This window comes from Vidua macroura, chromosome 2, assembly GCF_024509145.1.
Source record: "Vidua macroura isolate BioBank_ID:100142 chromosome 2, ASM2450914v1, whole genome shotgun sequence".
NCBI classification, from domain to species: domain Eukaryota; kingdom Metazoa; phylum Chordata; class Aves; order Passeriformes; family Viduidae; genus Vidua; species Vidua macroura.
The window spans coordinates 35747867-35769812 of NC_071572.1; the positions used below are offsets into that span (position 1 = coordinate 35747867).

Below are 21946 nucleotides of genomic sequence, written 5' to 3' on the forward strand. Positions count from 1 at the left end.
TGAATGTCTTTCCCGAAGAATTAAGGCAAAGTCTTTCCTTTGCACCCTGATTTGTTTTTCCTTCAGAAGGAGAAGGGGCAATTATTGTGATCCATGGAGGTTACTGCTCTAGAAAGCTAAGAACACTTCATCTGAAAATAACAAATATACTTGTAGAAAAAACAGTGAAATTTGATAACCTTTTAATGTATTTATCAAAGGACTTGCAGTTCCATTTCAAGGCAGGTGACGAATCTACCTCCACAGAACTAAGATAACTAAAAAGGAAGAAAGAAACAGGCACAAAACCGCTAGCACCTGCCAACTCTTATTAAGAGATTAGAATGCTTAAAAAGACAGCAAGCAGCTCAATATTTTCTTTTAGGTTTTTCTTGCCTGATTTCTCATGCATGCTGCTGTGCACCACAGTGAAACAAACAGGTCACATTTCAGCTCCTCAGAGCTTCAAAAGCACTTTATAGCTTAAGAGCAAGTAGCTTCTCTACAGACTTTGTAAGATTTTTTTACAAAATGTATAATTTTAAGAAATGTATCTGTACCCAAGTGATTGACTCTTAGGAAACAGAGTGAGGCTAAGCATTGGCAAGAAACTTAGATCCCAAAGTGAACCTCGAGTTGCTTTACACATGAATGCTCAGTGATTTAGGAATTGTTCTGAGATACACTGAAATATCCTACAATTTCAACAAGTTTCCTCTTTAATAAATGGAAAACACAGTTTACAAATAGGCTTCTTGTGAAACAGTGATGAAAGCAGCACTGCTAGTCATGCAGATGAGAGAGAATAAATCTTAGTGAAGATGACAGGAATACAGACAAATGATTTAAAATGGAAAGAGCTATTTCTGGCAGAAACGAAGGGTCTGCTCCCCCTGTGAAATGCTTGCAGGGGAAAAGGTCTGCAGCTGCCATAGTGGGAGCCACATGCCTCCTGAGAAGGGACTGGGTCAGGTGACCCATTGCATTTGTTGCTTCATCACTCTTTAGTTTAACCAGGAATTAGACCAAACAAAGGCTGAGGGAAAACTGTTCAGTTGCAGAAGGAAGGGGGTTAGTGCACTGAGCTGCCTCATCTCTACAGACTATATCTGTAGAGATGTAGTCTATCCCTGGCTGGGAGTAGGAAAAGGAGAGTAGTGCAACCAAATAACAGAGGAGTGGGGTCTTCACTGCTCTCATAACACCCATGGATGGGGCAGGAGCAGGCAAACCTGCAAGGCTGTTATCCTCAGATGGACAGGGAGGTATGAACCTCAGTTTTCTTCCCCCAGGCACCTTGGAAGACAGGCACCCAGGCAGAACTCCAGGCTCTTGCTGATTGGGCTGACATGACTGGTCCGAACTTCTATTGCATTTGGCACATTAAAAAAAAAAAAAAAAAAAAAAAAAAGCCCACCAAAAAAAAAACCAAAAAAAAAAAAAAAAACCAAAAAAAAAAAAAAAACCAAAAAAAACCCCAAAAAACTCAAAAAAAAAAAAACAAAAAAAAAAACACCCAGCAAGACCAAACCAAACCAAACCAACAACAAAAAACCAAAACAAAATTAAAACCAAAAACCAAAAAACAAACCAAAAAACACCCAAAAAAGCCAAAAAAAAAGGAGAAAAACCAAACCAACCCCCCAAAAAAACCAAAAAAAACCCCAGAACTACTGACCTCTGCCTTTGTAAGACACCACTTGGAGTACTGCATCCAAGTCTAGGGTCCTCCACATAAGAAATGGACTTGTTAAAGGGGGGCAGAGGAGAAACAAAGATAAACAGAGGGATGGAGTGCCTCTCCCACAAAGACGGGCTGAGAGACCTTGGACTGTTCAGTCTGGACTAGAGAAGACTTTGGGGAGACCTCATTGTGATATATTTCATTACCTTAAGGGGGCTTATAAAAAGGAGGCAGAGTTTGTATATGGGAAGATAGTGATAGGGGAAGGGACAAAGGTTTTAAACTGAAAGAGGGCAGGTTTAGATTAAACAATAGGAAAAAAATCCTGTTGGAGAGGATGGTGAGGCACTGGAACTGGTTGCCCAGAGAAGCTGAAGATGCCCCCTCCCTGGAAGGCCAGGTTGGATGGAGCTCTGAGCAACCTGGTCTAGTGAGTGGCATCTCTGCCTATGGTAGGGGGGCTGGAACTAGAGGGTCTTCAAGGTCCCTTAGAACCCTAACCATTCTATGGTTCTATGAACCAAGGTGACTAGTGTTATCCTTGAACAGGTCTTCACTTACCAATATCGTTACAGTGTTTTAATTCTTCTTTTTAGCTCGGCAACTACATTACTTGTTTGGTTCTGCTTGAAAATGCAGGTAATAGATACAGAATCCATAAGACACTGACTGAACAGAGATCACACCCAGGTATAAAGTGCACTTGTGCAGAAAATGTCATTGGAAGAAAAGAAAAAGACCTTTGTGCAAAGAGAACTCTGCAGAGAAATATTGATATTAAAAAGATTACATTTTATGAAGCATCCTAACAATATTGGGAGCTGAAATGAATCCATTGTGTTCGAATGAAGAAGCCAAAGTGAAAACAGTTTTGGTATGCACAGCATTTTAACTTCAACTGCTTTCCCCAGTTCCTGTTTTATACTTTGAAGCTTTACTACAAAAGAAGGCTTAATTCTCAGCTTTTTCACTTATCTTGTAGGGCTGAGATAAACCAAAGTACAGATCATGTTAGAAGAAAATGTGAACCTAACCTTCTTCAGAATGGAAACAGCACATAGGACAAAGCAAAACATTTTACAACTTCATGAAGTCTCCTGGATGCATTTTACACAAATGTCCCTTTGCACGTTCTGATTTTTTTAAAAATATATTGCAAAATGATACTGTATATCCTAGTCAATGACAAAACATCAATCAGCCGCTGGATATGTGTTGCAATCCCATAGTTGCATAATAGCTTAAACACAGTGTAGTCCTCAAAGACAAATAATGCTATTTCATAGGATGTCTCATTTTTTATTTAAAGCAAACCCATATTTTGCAACAAGAATAATTTACAATTAAGTTTTAATTTAACAGACATTATTGATCTAAGCTCCAACAGAATTTAGCAATTTTTTTTTCTAAATTTGCTTTCAATCACCTTGTGTTCAATTTAATTAATTACATTGTGTTCCCTCAGCACTTTTGTGTTTAATTAGAATACAGCAGAGAAAGATTTTGTTTTAAAATCTTGGGTTATCTCATATATGCTTATTTAAGGAAAAGCTTTTGTAAATGGATGTAGAGCAGCTCACTCGCTGTGAATGAAGTAGAAATAGGACCCTTTGTGTGTATATTCATTATTTTAATTGATTAATATTAGCCCCTCATATTCACATTTATTGACCTTTTACTCTCTACTACTGCTTGCATATTTGTCAAACACTTTTCATGTCTTCCTGTAGATGGTGAGAGTTACTCAGTATTGACAATGCCTTTGAAAATTTGAATTAAAAAGTATGAAGTATCTACATGGAGCTGCACAACACTGGAAATTATTAACATTAAACAGTCATAATTAATTTCCATGATGGAATTATGTTTTAAAGTAACAGCATGATCCAACACATGATTGTTTGTAACAAACCCTTTATCCTGGCTTGTCTTTTGCCAATTATGGTTTCTCTGCTCTTTGGAAGCTTTCCCTACTTGCAAATTTTTTTCCTCATCTTTTTTACAGAATAGAGGAACAACTTTTGGGAACAACTACATTTTACAACTTCTATCAGAACCCATAAAATATAGTGTTTTCTTTGAAATTTGCAATTTTACTGGTTTAAGAATAATCAAGTCATTTGACTATACAAAAAAATCCTATTTTCTTAAGAAAGGGTCTATTTGTAAATTGTAGAAGAGTTAGCAAATATGTTTAAATTTGCTCTCCATCATCTCAAACTTTTTGGATAGTAACTTTACATGAATTCACACCTCTTCTATCACTACATAAGGAAACAAACTTTTTTTTTTTTCTAATTTTCTGAAAAAAGTAAAAAGAAAAAGAAAACTGATGGATCGAGCTAAAAAGGTAGTAAAATACTTTCTCTGAACATGACTGCCAACTATATATAAGTAAGAATAAAAATCAAGTGATAGTCTTAAAGTTTATAGGGTCTAATAGCAATCCAATGATATCTAAGTGGAAATCATTAAGAAGGCAAATACAAGCTCTTTACAGCAAAAAGGTAACAGACATAACTTAAAACAAAAGAGATCCCAAAATATATTCAGAAAATATTTTTTTTACAAATGAGGACCATCCGAAGTGTCACAGGGAGCCTCTGCAGGCTCCATCTTTGGTGAGGAGGTTCAAGAAAAATCCCTGAGTAACTTACTCATCTCACAAGTTGGCTCTGCTTTGGGTAAGGGGGTGCTCTAGAAATCTCCCAAGGCCCTTTCCCACCTGGATTATTCAATGAATCTATTTCATGATTCTCCAGACCTGCTTCAAAATCACCATATCATATAGCTTTCAGCGACCATTTTTGTAATGAGAGCACCTCTTTATTCAGTACATGCCTTATTGCTCACAAATGTTGTTGAAATCAGATCCTCAATTTGATTCTCCAATTTGTAAAAGTGAATTTTTAACATAGTGTTTTATAAGAGTACATGATAATTAATCTAGCTTTGTGATCTTCTCAGTCTCAGTCTTGAGTATTCAAATGTTTGGAATAGGTAATGTTAAAACATGACTTTGCATATGCTTAAAAAGACACCACTCCATGATACACTGTCTTTTGGTAGACAAAGGAAATACAAATCATTCAGTCAATCAGTCAGTCAGTCAGTCAATCAATCATGTAAGTCAGTGATTTGTTCTTTGGTTCAGTAAACAAAGGATTTAAGTAATAATGTATGTAGAACTTTTGACAACTGTAAAAGAATTTGGAATTAACACAAAATTGATGAATACAGGTAAAGCAATTAATCATAATATAAATCAATTAATCAGAGGTACTAGAGTATATAAAAAGAAAAATATTGCTCTTGGTTTTTCACCAACATTTCCTAGCAATTTTTCTGAAATTATGAATTCTGGTATCTCCTTTCCTGTATCTTTTGCTTATAGAGTATTTCAACATAAATAAGACCAGGATGAATGAATCAGTTTCCCAAAAAATAATAAGAGATGTTCATTATTGCATTGAAATGAGTCTTTGTCTTTCTCTGTCCTTCAGGAAAAAAAAGATCATCAACTGTCTTCATTATAAGGTTTGTCAGCATGATAGAGCTAATATTAATGCATTTTAAATTGAAAATAAATAACAGGGCTGACATTTATCTACAATGCTAGAATGTGACAGGATACTGTATGTGGTGATGTGTGTCATTGGCTGATGCAGACTGAACACATTATCCCCACTGCTCTCTCTGAGCATAAATCAGTGTAATTATTTAATCTTTAATTTTAAACAACTACTACTTTGGTCTAGCTCCAGCATTTCTTTCTTACAGGAGCAAGATAGACACTGGAAACTTTTTTATTATCTCGCAAGGAGGACTTCCTGATGGGAGAAATTATATAGCAAGTTTTGACATGAAACTATTTTGCACAGTTTGTCACAAAGTCCTTGGCTTGTCTTTTAACTGGTCATGTTCAATTCACAATCAAGATAGTCTGCCAAAAGAGTTGTTCCTAATTTTGTGGCTACAACACTTTTTGGAATGAGAGTTTACTAATAATATTGTTAGTGGCCAAATTATAAAATATTTTTGAGCTACTTAGAAGAGGTTAAATTTACAGACAAAGAGTACCTAAATCCACAGAACACAAAGTCTACTTGTTTGCATGGATGCATGTCCTTTAATGGTACAATCGTATTTTAAAAATCAAAAGCAGAACTAATTTCACAATGAGTAATTTTCTCTATAATAACGTTCTTTTTTAGGGAAAATGCCACATTTCCTAAATACAGACATCTCATTGCATTCTGTTATTTGCTTGTGCCATGATCTGTGGATGTAAGGCAAGACCACCCAGTAAAATAAATGCTAGTAAACTTTCTTTACTATTTGTATATATTTCATACCCTTAGAATTAGTAGCAGTTTATCAATAGAATGTGAATAAATATATCCCCTAATATAAGAGTTTATTGTAGGGGAGGATAATCTCTGTAAATCTCTGCATCCCGAGGGTAGCTAGGCTCTTTCAACAGGTGAGTCATAGTTGGAGCCAATGTGTCTCCATTGATTACGCTGAAAATGAAGAAAAAGATGACCCTGGCACCTGAAGTGCCCATTTAGTAATGATTCATTAATAATTTAACTGATATAATCTCCACCTCTGCTTTACAAGTACAGCCTTGCTTGAGCTAAAAATAAAACTTCCTTTTAGAGACTGGAGGCATGAATTCTACCTGCACTTCCCTTTCCAACAGTTAAATCACAGCCTAAGATATTTGGTGCTGTTGGGTGTTTGAGACAGATGCAATTTTACGAAGTGTATCAAGAGGGATTCACCAAAATAACCCTAAACCCATATTTGAAAAAACAGATCCAAAATGAGAGCGTGTAGAGACTTAAATAGCTACATATTATATTATCGTACCCAAAAGAACAAAGTCTGTTTTATAGTTCCTTATTTCTGGTAGGAGCATTGTAGACAACTGAAGTGAGCTGACATCAAACTGGGTAGAATGGAGATAGCAAGATATATCTCTACATTTTGAAGCTATACATGTAAGGAATTGAATGGATTTAAAGAGAGAGAGGCCATCATGCATGATGCTGTATTTTTCAAGACTCCTTAATCCTTTCTTTCTCCTTTTCTCTTGTACCACTCTGCCTAATTGTGTTAACAGAACATGCCTTTAAAAAATATATTAAAAATTAACTCCTGTCTTGACAATTACATTTTGAATTAAGTTCTTCAAAGACTCTTCACAAACAGGACTGGGAAATCCTACTTATTATTCAATTTGCAATAGCGTATACAAACTCATGGCACTAGAGATTGTTTTGCTGACATTGAAAGCAAGGTCCAGAACAGCAGGGGGTCCAGAACACTTAGCAAGTGTTCTTTCTGAAATGTATCCTGGGATTCTGTTTGTACACCTAGATGGCTGATCTGATGTACTGGTGACAGACTTCAGAATTTTCCAACTTGTATTTCCTACTACACTGGGTGGTAGAGTGTTTCAGTATTCACGCCAGACAGAAAGTCATATGGAAGGATATAGAGAGTCTTCGGCTTTGACTGATCCTCTGGCCAGGTCCTATGACCACCTCTCTCTTGTAAAGTTGGAGTCTCCCACAAACAGATGTGCCAGGCGAGGTTTAGATTGAATATTATAAAAAATGTCTTCCTTGAAATGGTACTCATGCACTGGAATAGACCATCTGTCTGGAAACTGGAAGTCTTCAAAAAACTTGTAGATGTGGTTTTAGGGACATGGTTTAGTGGTGGACTTGGCATTGTTAGGTTGATCATTGGACTTGATGGCCTTAGAGCTCTTTTCTATTCTTAATTATTCTGTGAATCAGTTCTACATGTTGGTTTAAACCATTACTCTTGCCCTCCATTCTACTCATGTTGTGAGCTTTACTCTCCCTAAAACTCAGATGGATCTTCTGGCCTTTTGCCATCCTTTGATATTCCAATGCACAATTTCCCACAAACAGGATTTTCATGAAGGTTGATTAATGCAGACACTCTTTCCTTAAATATTTTCCCTGTTGTTGTTGGTCCACAGAGCATAAAGATACAACATGGCACCAATTAGGTCTATAAGAAAATAGTGCCTAAATGCCTTTAATCTGCATAAAACAGGACTGACTGTGAATAGTGAAGTTCCTGTACTGGTAACCTCCAAGAAAATAGTTTACTGTGAAATCTCAGTAAGTTGGATTGTCACTATTCCCCAAAATGAGACTGTCTCACAAGTCTTCAAAATCAACTCCAATTACAACACCATGTAATATCCCAAACTGCCACCTGTTTATTTGAAACTATCAGTTCTGGAAACAAATACAGTGGAAATAATTTTTTATTACAATGTCGAGACTACAACAGTACAAACCAAATAGGTTGTATCTACTTTGACAAACTTCTGTGCATTCAGCATGTCCTGGACTTCTGACTTTGTGACCAGTTTTCTTGTATCATTTTAACTATATAAGGGCTGCAGGAATCATCAATTCTGTTAAACTCAATGGGATTTTTGGTGTTTTAGCACCCATGCAGATGACAGTAAATAGATTTTTTTAAAAAACTTTAAAAATTTAAAATTTACATTAAAATTTTAAAAATCAAAATGTAATTAAAAAAAAAGATTTTAGCTCTAGACTTGTCAGTACTCTGCTTCATTGTTGCATTTTGTCCATTGCAGTTAATTTAAGTAGTGTAACTGGACCCTGATTCTGACCAGGAATTGTGGCTCTCTACACAAGTCTGTGAACAAATAGTAATTAAATATGACTGCATTTAGTGCTAGTGAACAAGGAATAGAACTGAAAGCAAAATATAAAGTAAGAAAAAAAAAATTAGCTAGCACAGCAAGATTGGGAACTAATTTAGTATAGATAAGTCACTAAGAAGGAAAAAAGTAGACAGGGGAGATTTGCTAAGTTTCCAAGCAGCTTGTTAGTATTCATGAGAGTGAATCTTTAGTAATTATCATGACACACAGAGAGTTCATAGCCTAGATGAAGGATTCTGTGTGTCAATCAGTGAAAATGTAATCACCCAAAAAAAGAGATGTCTGAGGCTGGTCTCTGAGATTAACCAACTTTGAAGGAATTTAGAACTTTAGAATTTTTAGAACTTTAATGGCAAAGGAGCATAGGAGCTTAATGTATTATTTTCTCCTTCTGCTGAAGAGGACAATTTTGTCACTCTACTCAGCAGTTGTCAGGCTATGTCTGGAATACTGGGTTTGATTTTGTTTCCTGTTATACAAAAAGGTTTGGACAGGCTAGAGAATGTCCAGAAAAGGACACAAAAATGATCAATGGGGAACCTGCCATAGGAGGAAAGGCTAAAAGTCAGCCTTGAGATGAAAAGATTTAATGGAGACCTCATTACAATGTTCCAGTATTTAAAGTGTGTTACACTTGTTAAAGAAGATGGAGACTTCCTGTCATGGTTTAAGCCCAACTGGAAATAAGGTGGCATGAAGCCATTCACTCAACCCCCCTCTCTGCCCCTCACACTAGTGGAACGGGAGGACAACTAAAATAAAACTTTTAGGTTGAGATAAGAATATCTATATGATTAAAAATAAAGTAAAATGCACTGGTGATGGTAAATTATAATGATAATGATAATAAATAGGAAAAAATATGTTGGTGCACAATGCAGTTGCTCACCACCAACTGACTGATGCCAGAGCCCCCTTCCCAAACCCAGATCAACCCCCACTTCAGGGTAACTTCTCACATTTTATATTCCAGGCATGATGTTCTGTGGTGTGGAACACTGGTTTGGGTCACCTGTCTTGGCTATGCTTCCTCCCAGTTTCTTTTGCACACCTCCTCACTGGCAGAGCATGATTTAGGATAAACACAACTTAGCAAAAGACCAAAATATCAGTGTGTTATCAACGCCATCCCCATTCAAAATCCAAAACATAGCACTGTAACAGCTACTGAGAACAAATTATCTCTACCCTAGCTAAAATCAGGACATTTCCTTTTTACAAGGAGTCACTTGGGAAAGACAAGGGGTAATGGATACAAGTTACTACTTCTGGGGAGATTCCAGTTAACCACAGAAGGAAAATTTTTCACAATAAGAAAAATCAGCCATTAGAATAATCTCACCAGGGAAGTGAGGAACACTGAAGGTTCATCTGTTCAGGGTGCTGGGCCATGTTGTCTATTTTGTTGCTAGGAAAGGCTGGACTAACTGACTGTTGACCTATTAACATTTTAAGATAATTCCAAGTTTGCCATTGTGCAGATTGGTATTAGCAAGGGAGAGATTCCTGGGATGAAGAAAAGCAGATTATTGCAGAAAAAAAAAAATTATTTGGTCTCTGTTTTTATCCTATTTCATATTCCACAAAATACCATTGTGTGTACACACATACATTGTGTGACTATGCTGTCAGTGTTGAGTTCCCAAAATGTCTTTGATATTTATAAACACAGCATCTGAATTTCAAAGAAAAAAAAAAACCAAACAAACAAACAAACAAACAAAAAAAACCACCAAAACCTGTCAATATGAGGAGAAATGCAGCTTAATCAAAGGAAAATTAGCTAGGTCATAGGCTAGCAGAGAAAGATCTGCAATTATTGTATTGAGTGCAGTTAGGAAATAGGTATTTTGGAGAAGTCAAAGGAAAGCTACCAGACATAATGGGTTTTGATTAATGAACAAAAATCGTAAACAATGACAGGGAAAACTTAAAAATATCTATGTTTTCAGAACTTTTAAAGTGTCTAAATTCCAAAGTTCATAAATAACTTCTGGCCTAATTTTAAATAAAGACCTTTTAATGCTTAAATAAATAATAAGTAGTGTTTGTTGCTGTTAAACCATTTTAACTGCATTTTCTATGTTTTTCTGCTTTTCTTTTTTCTCAGTCATTTCTGGGGAATGTCACACAGGAAACATGGTGTGTGCTTTTGATGTTCCAACTGGCCAGAAGCCATCTAAATGTGCAGGTTTAAGCTGCACAGTAACTTTAAGTCTATAAATTAGCAATACTGCACAAAAAGACATAAGCCTTCCTTACTTCTCATTCCCAATTATTCTCTTCTCCCATGCTTGTAATTCACAAGGCTGGATCACAGGTCTAATTCAGCTGAGAATGAAGTCAGTAAAAAAGACCCAGTCTTGCAAGGACTTGCATTATAAAAAAGCTAAACAGTTTTCCTTTGTAATTTATCCTTCAGAATTCTTTACATTTTCTTATAATAAGCATTTAAGTTCTCCTTTTAGTATATTAGACACATATCTTTTTACCTTAATTTATTAAACAAAGCAGACAAATCAGACTAAGCATTTCCAATGGCTGCTTATGTAGGTTTCCCATTGATTTTGACAACAAATATGAGTGTTCAGAGAGCAAAAAGTAGAAGCTTACAAAGCCTTCTGAACCTGTAATTGTGCTTTGGACACACATCAGTAAAGCTAACACATGATTCATTCAAAATTGTCTCCCACTGAAATTTGGAGTAATTGCCTAGATGGCAACAGTCCACAGGGCAATAGTCAGTCGCAGGGCTTTATCAATTAGCCTTTCCATACACAATCTTATTCCCATGGTAGTCAGCAATAGCCTCTGCAGAGGAAGAAGCCAGAAATTTCAGAACAAGGCACTGTAAGGCATCCAAGCCTCCTTTTGTGCATCTACATTTTAAGTATCTAATGCCATAACTCTTCAAAAATCATGTGTGTTTACATATGCAAAGCCTAAAAGTTCTTCAAAAAGAGACCAAGTACACCTCTGCAAAGTATCTAAAGTGAACCAAGTTTTGCACTCTGAAGGTCTCCAAAAATAGTTTCCTCTAGAAAGTATATTCTGTCCTTGCCTTGGAAAGATCATTTTCTGAATCTTAGTTTCTTGTTCTCAAGAAAATATTACTGTCTGACTGCCAATCTCACACATTACATGGAAAAACATTTCCATCTATTATTTCAAAAGTTACATTTTTCAATTTCATTAGTCCTTTGACCTCCGTTTCTGGAATATAAAACAAGAAGATCAGAAAATTGTCCCTCCTCTCTACAACACTTATAGATCCTTTTCTGTCACCATTTCTTTTTTTCTGAAATTTCATAGCTTAATCTTTCAGTCTTTCTTCAGAGGTCCCAATGACAGAAATGCTGTCATCTGTAACTCTCTGCCTACCTTTTGATGTGGGGTTATCTGTTTCTGGGTGGAGTATTTCAGGTAGGCCTGTGGCATTGGCTATGCAGGAGACCTTTTCTATCTCATTTCTCAGGTGTCGTAAATCCATTTGTCCTTTCCACCTGCAACTGCACAGAGCTCACTGAAGAGCAAAACCCAGATTATTTTCCAGGACTGACACATTAAACATAAAATCCCTTATGATATGCAGGATACAATTTTCTTCACAAAATTTATTTTCTTTCAATTTTTCAACAGTGAACTTCAGCAAGTTTTCAGTTTAGCTTAAGTTTAATTTCTTATTTTTGAACTTCATTGACATTTTTCTTTCAGTACACTTGTTTTCTTCCTGTTTAGCTTTCTTTCTAATGCGTTAATACATTAAGAAGCAAAACATTGACTATATATGAAAGTCTGAGACGCCCTACTTTTAACCTTTTGTACTGATGAAAACTGATTTTTTTTCCCTTTTGTTTCCCACTACCCATTTTGTGACTGTGTACTACCCTCAAAAATAATAAATTCATTTGTTTATTGCCTTTCTTTAGAGACTGATTAATGGGGTTTTGAAAAACTAAATAAATTGTCATCAGGATCACATTTTTATTTTTGTGCTTTGGAAGAGTTTGAATTCATTGGAGAGAGAACTTACCTTTATAGAGATTAGGTTATTTAGCCTTTCTCACATCACCATTTACATTTAATTTTATTATTCCAGTTTTAAATATTAAGCAACCTATTGGCTTCCAGACATGTCTGTGGCTTACTTGTCAGAGAGTTTCTGAATGACAGTGACTCATTCTCAGGTACAAAGTAAAATATTCTCTACTGTCAACCCTTCTAATCTATAAACCTTTTTTAATGACAGACTGTACAATTTCTGGTAGCATGTCTGATGTTTTACTCTCTGGCTCCTTGGTAGTTTTCCAACATTGTCTTCTATTTGCTGAACAAGCTGTAGCAACAACAAATAAAAGTAAATTTGAAGGGCAAAGTATTTTCCCTGATGCTACTGACCTATGCAAATTGTTGAATGTGTCAGCATTCAGACTTGACCCAATGTACCACAGGAAATCATCTAAGAAAAACTGCAATGGAGTAAATATTTGAAAATCAGAGAGCAAACACTTGTTCAGAGAGAAAAAGTTCCCTTTACAACAGCTTGCATAAATATCAGTTTTGTACTGCTCTGGCAAGCCCCTAAACAAAGAGGGGACAAATGTTACTGTAATGGAAAAGTCAAATACATATAATGCCATAAAAACAGTGTGGCAGTGACGTAATGTATTCATAACAAGTTCATCCTGTATCATTTGTGTGTAACTCTTCTACAATATCTTTGTGGAATACAAAGTGTCTTTTTGGGTATTGTTATTACATACCAATCAGTGAAGGAATACAAATGAATTATGAAAAACACTGAGCCCCAAATCCTCTTATTCTCTCTAAGATGGCATCACATTTAACAGAGAACCTCTAAAGGCTGTAAATAAATTGATACTGATATCTAATTTATAACAAGAATATAGAATTTTCAGAATAATGTCTAAAATTGAGATAGCATCATATAATTCAACAGGATCAAATAGAAAGAATTTTGTAGCAAACCCTGCACATTATGATACTGTGTTTTATTCAGTTTCCCACAAAAGTACTTCATCAAGTAGTGAAAGGATTTTGATATTTCAGATAAAAACATATTTGGATTTAATACTATTAAAGATGATGGAAATCTGGCAGAGGAAAAACAAGGGATATTTCTCTTTATGGAGAAAGCTGCTAGTACAGCCATTCACAGAGTAGTATCACACTCATCATGCAATTAGATAAGATGTGGGGGTTTTGTTAGCTGAAAAGAGTACCTTATATGACCTGTCTTGAAATTTCCAATTTTTAGTCTAGCATAAAAAAAACCCAACCTTTTTTCTTCCTGGAAGAGGCATGCAGAACTGATCCCAATATCAGGCACTTTGAAGACAAGCGCCATATGCATTGTATATACTGTTAAAATCAGCTATTTCTTTTGCAGAACTGTATAATAGTACTGAAAGATGACCCTCTCCTCTCAGGCTGGAATCACTGAGACATTCCTGGGTCTTCTCTGGAAACTCTGAAAGCACAACAATTTTTGATGGAAATAGACCTATTTTTTCTTTTCAAAAACTTCCAGGCACTAAGACTTGAGGACAGGTTAGATTTCTGCTAACAAAGAAAATGACTGGGAAAAAATAAACAAGCATTTGCATTTTGGAAACACAGGATAAGAAAGGTGGAAAACAAGAAAAAAAATAGACAGGAAGGGAAAAGAGCTGTAGCACTCATATTGTCTTGACAACTGAGTGAAGCAAATATACTCCACCTATGCAAAAGAGAAGCTTTTATCAATCAGAAAGGCTAGTGAGATCACTTGTTTCAGCGTCACTAAATTTGGGTTTATTTGTCTGCTTGCTTAATAGCTTTGAATTCTGCACCCATGATTTACTTGTGGTCTCACTCTTGAGCATTCAGTGAAAAACTGTGTACTCTATGAGCTCTTTAAGACTGCAGACTATGGCTGTTGACTATGTACCAATCCCATCATCAGAAAGTTCTTGAGACTTTTTTCTTTCTTTTACTATCAAGTCTCAAATCTCATGCTCTGAATCTAAACCTTTCTCAAAGTAACACCTATCTCACTTTGTTCTAGAGAAAACCTGATGGAGCCCCTCTTCCACTGTGTATAAGACATGACCACTGGTCTGGCACTCAGAATTATGTAAAGTCACAGATCTGTCTTTTCTTCAGTGGAATTGTAATTCCATACCTTTTTGGGTTTGTTTTTTTCTGATTGACCAATAAGCAAGATTTAGTGGCTTAAAATGATGAAGAACCATTACAAGTTTAGGAGATATTATATATGTATTAGATTTTAAATGGCAAAACCTGACAGATTTAAGTATTTGAATAGGAATTTCTAGTGTCAATACACTTGAAAAGTTCCGCTTTAATCTCAGCAAGAATATCCAGTCATAATCTCTGATTTTAATATGGCTCTTAATGGTGGAGAATTTACCTGACAGAGATTTAATTTTGTGTTTAACTGCATCAGCCATCTCTGTCTATGTTACATTATATAAGTGCAGTGCTTGAATAACTGGATAGGGTCGTAGCTATCTTAAACTTATTTTACTTATCTTTATATATGAGCAAATGTAGCAGAAAGAATTAATAATATGCCTCAAATTCTCTCCAAGGCAAATCCAGTTTAAAAAAAAAAAAAAGTTAAAAGACAACCAATGAATTAAGACCCTGTTGGTAAAGTTGAGACTTCAAAGGCATATGGTTAGATTGTGGAGAAAAAGCAGAATTTTTTTTAAAAAATTATATGACTTTCCCAAGGTGGTTATAAGTTTGAAGTTGTTCACGCTTTCAGAATTGTCTAGAGAAAAAATAAAGACAATCTGCTTTGCCTCTAGACAGTTTACAAAATAGTAAAGTTCTCCTAATCAGTTCAATTAACCATGATTAAAATAAACTTGATCCAGTGCAATATATCAAGTGAAAATATACTTGATATCTGTGATACAAATGATATTAATAGAAAGTGCACCATAACAGGCTCCTTCCTTAATTTTACACTCGGGGGTCTTTTTTTCTTTTTTAATATATTTCAGGTTCTAAAGCATTTGTCTTATGCCTGGTGCCTAAGAAATTTTCTTTAAAGAAGAAAATTTTCTTTAAAGAAGAAAATTTCTGGATTCATTAGCTTCTTGTCTTTGCATTTTGTCATCTTATTTACTGAATTTTAATAGAATCAAGAATTAGCACATATGATGTGCTGAGGTCAAAAATCCCCATTCAGGTTATTGAGTCTGACCCCTGACCCTGCACAGGACAGCCCAAGAATCACATCATGGAGCATTGTTCTTGAACTCTGTCAGGCTGGTGCTCGACCACTTCCCAGGGGAGCCTGTTCAGTGCTCAACTAGCCTCTGGATGAAGAACCTTTTCCTGATATCCAGCCTATGCCCTGATACAGCTTCATGCTGTTTCCTCAAGATCTGTCACTGGTCACCTCAGAGAAGAGATCAGCACCTGCCCCTCTACTCCCTGCATGATCAAGATGAAAATTCAGTATTGAAGTTGAGTAAGTCTTATGCTTAAAGTAGTCATAATTCCAAATGGAAAGAGGCATAGGACACTTTTTCTCTGTGTATGTTTATATCAGCTTATGGCAAGTCCCCTCATCTGCCGGAGGGTGCAGCGGCTGTTGCAAGTTGATTGGAAGCCCCCATAACCCATAAGGGATACTCTCTTCTGAGTGATGATGGAGATTAGTAGGCATTAAAAATCAGGTCCTTAATTTGGGAAAGAAGAGGATATAAAGACTCTCCTTGTTTCCTGCATACACTGTTAATCAGTGGTATCAATCTTCTGAATACTGTCATGGTGAGCTGATTTATACAGACTACCATCACTTCAGAAATTATGTAGAGCAGAGCTGAACAAAAATACTTTCCAGTCTTAACAGATCACTTGGTTTATGAATTCAGATGTAATTTTAGAAGGGTGTAAAACTTTAAAAGAGTCTCCTGACCATTGTGAGCTGACTTGAAATCACTAGATCTTAAATTTTCTGGGGAAGTTGACCAGACACTTTAAAGATTATTAATTTATTTTACTCTTTATAATTTGAACATTCTAATATACTTTATGATTAGATGGAATACTATTAAGCTCATAAAATCAAGTGCCTCCTTTTTTTTTTTAACAGACTACTTATTTCCATAATGAGTTATTCAATCTTCAATTTTCTTTAAGCTCACCCAAAGGGATGTTTATGATCTTCAAAAGAAAGTTTCCTTGCTATATTAAGTAACAGCTAAAACTGAATTGTGATACAGAGGATGAGTTCAGGTTTTAGGGCATTATAAAACAACAGTGAAGTTAATAATCATGATGACCTCAGTTGATTGGATGGCTAATCACCAGAGAGATAAGACTGGTGGATCAGGTTTTTTGCACATTTTTTCCTTGCAGAAGCTTGATTTATTTCGGCAGGTAGAAACATTATAGATCTCTTCTACATATGTAGATACTTCCTCCTTAAGGTTACCAAAGCGAGACATTGATACCATCTCCTCTGCAGTAATGTCTCCTGAAAGAGAGGAGACATCAAATCAAAGAAACATATTTCTATTAGGAGACAACACATTTGCATCTTTCAGTTTATAATTTCCAAGATAAACAAAGAAGATATGAGCAGAGCAGCTTGCTATTCCACATCTGTACTTCGTTAAAAGTAATCTTGTTACATAGCATATAAACTAAAGATGAGATTAACAATATTCTGGCAAAAAAGTTTCAACCTTGTTTTACTTTTTCTCTATTTTCAAATGAAATAGCATGTGAATCTTTCACATGAAATAATTAATATAGAAATTATTTCTATTTATTCATATAAAATAGGGAAAGAAATAAATTTGTCTATTTCATTTAAGGAACACTAAAAGTTTTTTTTTAACACAATAGTTTGCATTCTGTGTCATCAAGATCTTCTGAATAAATATTAAAATATTTATCTTATGATATTCCATCCATGCAGATAAAGAAGATATTCATTATAATAAACGACAAACAAAATCAAAGGTTAAAATAACCACAAAATAGATGTGTTTGTTCCCAAATTACTGTAAATTTCAGGCATAAGTATGCATAATATGAAACAGATATTCTCATTTCCTGGTACAGTCTTACAACACAAGGAATTTTAAAAATACACACAGAATGGAATAACTTGAAAATATAATGTCTGTTATACAGGAAGTTTAGATTGATATGTTTTATTCATTCTGGATCAGATTAAAAAAAAAAACAAAATTGAAATTCCTCAGAAAAAAAAGGGTAGGGGTAGGGGTAAGGGTTGATGTGAATGCATATACAAAACAACTTCTCCAAATGCAGAACACTTATGAATCAATATCAATAAATAAAATACAATAATGCAACATGTATTTAAGTGAACGGTTTATGAGGAATATTTGTGTGTACAAACAGAATTAGAATAGTTTATTTGGAAAGAAATATTTGAAACCAAATGAAAAATAATTCTCCAGTCAAAATTATTTGACTTTGATAGTGCTGAACCAAAATGAAAATTGTAACTTAAGAACAACAAAATCTCCTTTCAGAGACTGTTCCTATAAAATATCTTATTTTCAGCAAACCACATATTTGAAGCCACTTGTTATACATTTCCTACCGCATGTAGTGAAGAATATTTTGTCACTGATGGTACCACTGATATTCATTGGTAAAAATACCTTATGGAGGGTATTGTTCCCTCCTATATGGTCACTGTTGCTGCATTATTTGTGTGCTTTGCTAACCCTATCATGAGGCTGCCCAAAGTCTCGGAATGGGACTGGGAACAGAGCTCAGCAAAAGAGAAATGCCAACAGCAGTCCTGCAACTCTCATGGGTAGAAAGCTCTCTGTAAAAGCTGATTTTTATCCCATAGTACACACGCAAAACACAGTCTTCCTGAAGTCAGACTGCCCTTAATGCTTAAAAATGACAAAGTTCCTTGGGGAGTCCACATTTGTAACACTACTGTTGTCAAACTTAATCAGGTTTTGTACCAGTTAGCCTTCTATATTTTGGCTACACAGTCAATATAAAATGCACTTGTAAGCTATCTAACAGACATCTCTGCTTGTAAAACATGGTATCTCAGATTCTAATGCACAAAGCAGGCACTGAGACTGACCCAAGTATTTCCTAAGGAAGATGTACTGTCTTCCAAACCAACACATAATACCCTGGTGATACTGGTGATCCGAGTTTAAAAAGCCTTTTAGAGGTTGCACTTCAGAGATGTGGCATTGCTTTGCTCTGTAAAGCACTCACAATTTTTGAAGTGACTTTTACAGCAAAATTTTCATTCCTGGGAGAAATAGGTGTGCTCTTCTGAGATTCCTCATTGCTACATAAAATCCATAATTGCAATCTCATCCCCTTATTTCCTATATATAGTGTTTAATATATTAATCTTTTGCCTGGTCTGCCGCGTCTCGTCCCCAATTCGCAAGAGCAGATCCCTTGCTAGCCCCGGCTAGCTCTTTTCGGGGCGAGAAGGGCAGCGAGAGGCACTCCCTGCTGAACCCAGCTGGGCTTTAGAGAGTGCCTTCATGGGTCTGAGTACACTGCTGATCCCACGGGCAAGGAAGGAGGCAACACTCTTCTGGGGGTAGGTCCAAGATTTATTGTGACTCCAAGGAGAGCCCCACAGCCCAACCGCACTCCAAGAGGCCCCAGAAGTGAGTGAGCTCTGGGCCTTGAGCAGGCCCTGATATAGGGAGGGCAGGAAACCCAATCAGGCAATGGGAGAAGCCATGGGTGTGGCCCTCCGAGGGAAGGATGCCTGGGGTATCCACTTAGGAGGGAGGAGGGGAGGGACCCCAGGCCATTGTCCATCAACCAGCGACCCTGGCAGAAGCCTCCAGACAAAGGGGAAGGATGGACAAGTCACCTGGGAGGGGTCAGGGGCGTGAGTCAGGGTTTTTGGGATTGATGGACACACAGGTGCTGATGGGAAAACCTGGAATGAACCAAAAGGGCACAAAGGGGGGTACAGAGGGATAAACCATTTTGAACATACATACAGTGGAACCTAAAAACACAACCCCACACTGGTCAGTGTTCAGGCACAGATCTAAGTGAATTAGTGAGTATCTTTATTTGTGGAAGTAAGGGTTTGAAAGGTGTTTTAGCCTTTGCCAGTAGCTTTTCTCCAACTCTGTTATTGGCAACGCATGAAGTACTATTACTGTTCTTAATGTCTACAATTTGAGATTGTGGAATACTATGAAAAAAAAAAAAAAATAAAATAAAAAAAATTAACCATGGTATTTAAACATATGGCCTAACTTTAAATGCACATATAATACCTTTAAATAGTTCAAACATTCCTAACTGTGAGTCAGGCAAAGATTAGACATGTGAAATAGACATCACCCTTTGCATATAAGTAATACCTTCTGTACTAGAATCTTTAGGGTTACAGAAAATCATATGCTCTAGCTGAGGCTGACAGGAAGCAGATCTCATGGTCCATACGCCGCTGATTCACTGTCTCATTGTCCATACACAGCTGATGCCTGTCACTGCATGTACCAGGCACCACAAAGGTGAAATTTATCAAAACCTGAAGGCCACATCACTATTCATTTTTAAATGAATTCTGCTTCTCCATCCAGCTCTTCTGAAAAAGTTCAGCTTACATAACAGGTTATTTTATGGATATTCTTGGAAAAATTAATTAATTAGTCAGTCACAACCTGAGGTACTCCTGAGTATACATAAGAACTGCAGAATTTATCTCAAAATACTCACAAACTTCGGGAGAAGTTGAGCTGGAATTATATCACACTTTCTGAAAGCAATTCCTTTATTCCAATAAGGTACAATTTCCTGGTGTCATTGAAAGTGTCACTGATCAAAACCTCTCAAGGTCATAAGAGGCCTCTTCCTTTCCAACTGGCATATGAAATAATTCAGTTGTACTCTTTTTGAAGACTTCATTTTCATAGTGAGCAATGGATATAGTTACAAAGCATCAGTTAAAAGCAGTTAAAATTTATTTTGATTCAGAAAAAATTACATTTTCAGAGAGAGAATTTCTGTTGTGACTTTTCTCTTCCTACTTTCTCTTCCTCCCACTATCTTCCACATCTACACAGTAAGAGCTATTTGAGGATTTGTAGGTTCCCTTTTGTGTAATTATTATGATAGCCCAGACAAAACATCAAACATTTTCTCAGTGAGGAAATGAAAAAAATATTTTCTATGGAAAATGGTTAAAGTGCTTCCTGGAAATGGCAGTCAGAAACAAGAGGGGAAGGGGCAGAAGCGAGCTGAATTCATCTCTTAAAAGCCAGGAAGAAATGGCTTTTGTAGAGCTTTGATTGAGCTTTGCCATTCTGTTCTACTGACATCTCCTGCAGTGTGACTCAGATGATTAAGGCTACATGCTCAATCTGTTTTGACAGAACTTAGGTTATCCAGAATCACATGTATTATGCGTGTATGGGTGAGTGAGAATGAGACGGGGAGGAAGGGAAACTGTGGGCATATACACAAGGTGCTTTATCTTCCCATTGGTGTTTCAGTCTCAGTAAATTGAATCTTAGAATCATGGAATCATAGAGTGGCCTGGGCTGGAGGGGTCCTTAAAGGTCCTCTTGTCAAAATTAGTTTGTGCAGTTGCACAGCCAGTTGGAAGTCTGCCGGTGTACTGACCAGGGCTGTGCTCAGCCAATGCACTGTTCTACCCAGCCATTCTGTCCACACTGGGAGCCAGCAGCTCCTGGCCCCTCTCTAGGTGATTAATGTAACAGTATTAACTAAGAGCTCTGTCTGGTTCCCTTTCAAGACCAGAAAGAATAACTCAGACACCGTCTAACCTCATGTGTGATACGAGATACAGAATATCCAAAAAAAAAAAAAAGACAAGACTAGGACTGCCAGTCTCCACACAGACAAAAATAAGTGTTCTTCCTAATGTCCTGAGAGAAAAAGCACACTATGTGCCCTTCCAGTTTCTCAAAATTCTCCACACACACACACACACACACACACACACTTGCTTTCTTCCAGCCACATTCCTGTTAACTCTGAATTCTTTTATTATTTCTAATGATTGGACAAGTAGATGCAGTTTAATGTCTAGTTTGTTTGTGATGCTTTAATTCTTTGAATTTCTGAAACTGGATATTTGTGTTGGGTTACTGGTCACTGAAGTAATAAAATATCTCTTCTGCTTGAAACTTGTACAGTAGAAATAAAATGAATGCCAAAAAATAAATTATTCTGCCCAATTGATAATAAGTTTTTATCAAAATATTTTTAATAATTTAAAACTATCAAGATGATTTTGATGATGATCATTCTAGATAGGCACTCAGACATATGAATATAGGTATATAAAGCCAGCACTTTGTGCACTTGTTCAAAGGTTTAATCTTATTTTTTTTCCTACAGGTCCAAAGTAAGGTAAATTTCATTTATTTAGGTGAGCAAAATTGCCACTAAATCCTCCTGAGATTTTTATATCTCTGCTTCTGTACATGAAAGATAACTTTATTCTTATGGGATACTACCATCTTGCCATCACAGTG

The 21946-nt window shown here is 36.2% G+C and overlaps 1 protein-coding gene across 1 annotated transcript in view; it reads left to right on the forward strand.

Annotated features, from left to right (window-relative positions):
- The window catches only part of NALF1 (NALCN channel auxiliary factor 1), a 436543-nt gene that overhangs the window by 398467 nt on the left and 16130 nt on the right, over nucleotides 1-21946 (forward strand). The gene's annotated exons all lie outside the window — the stretch shown is intronic.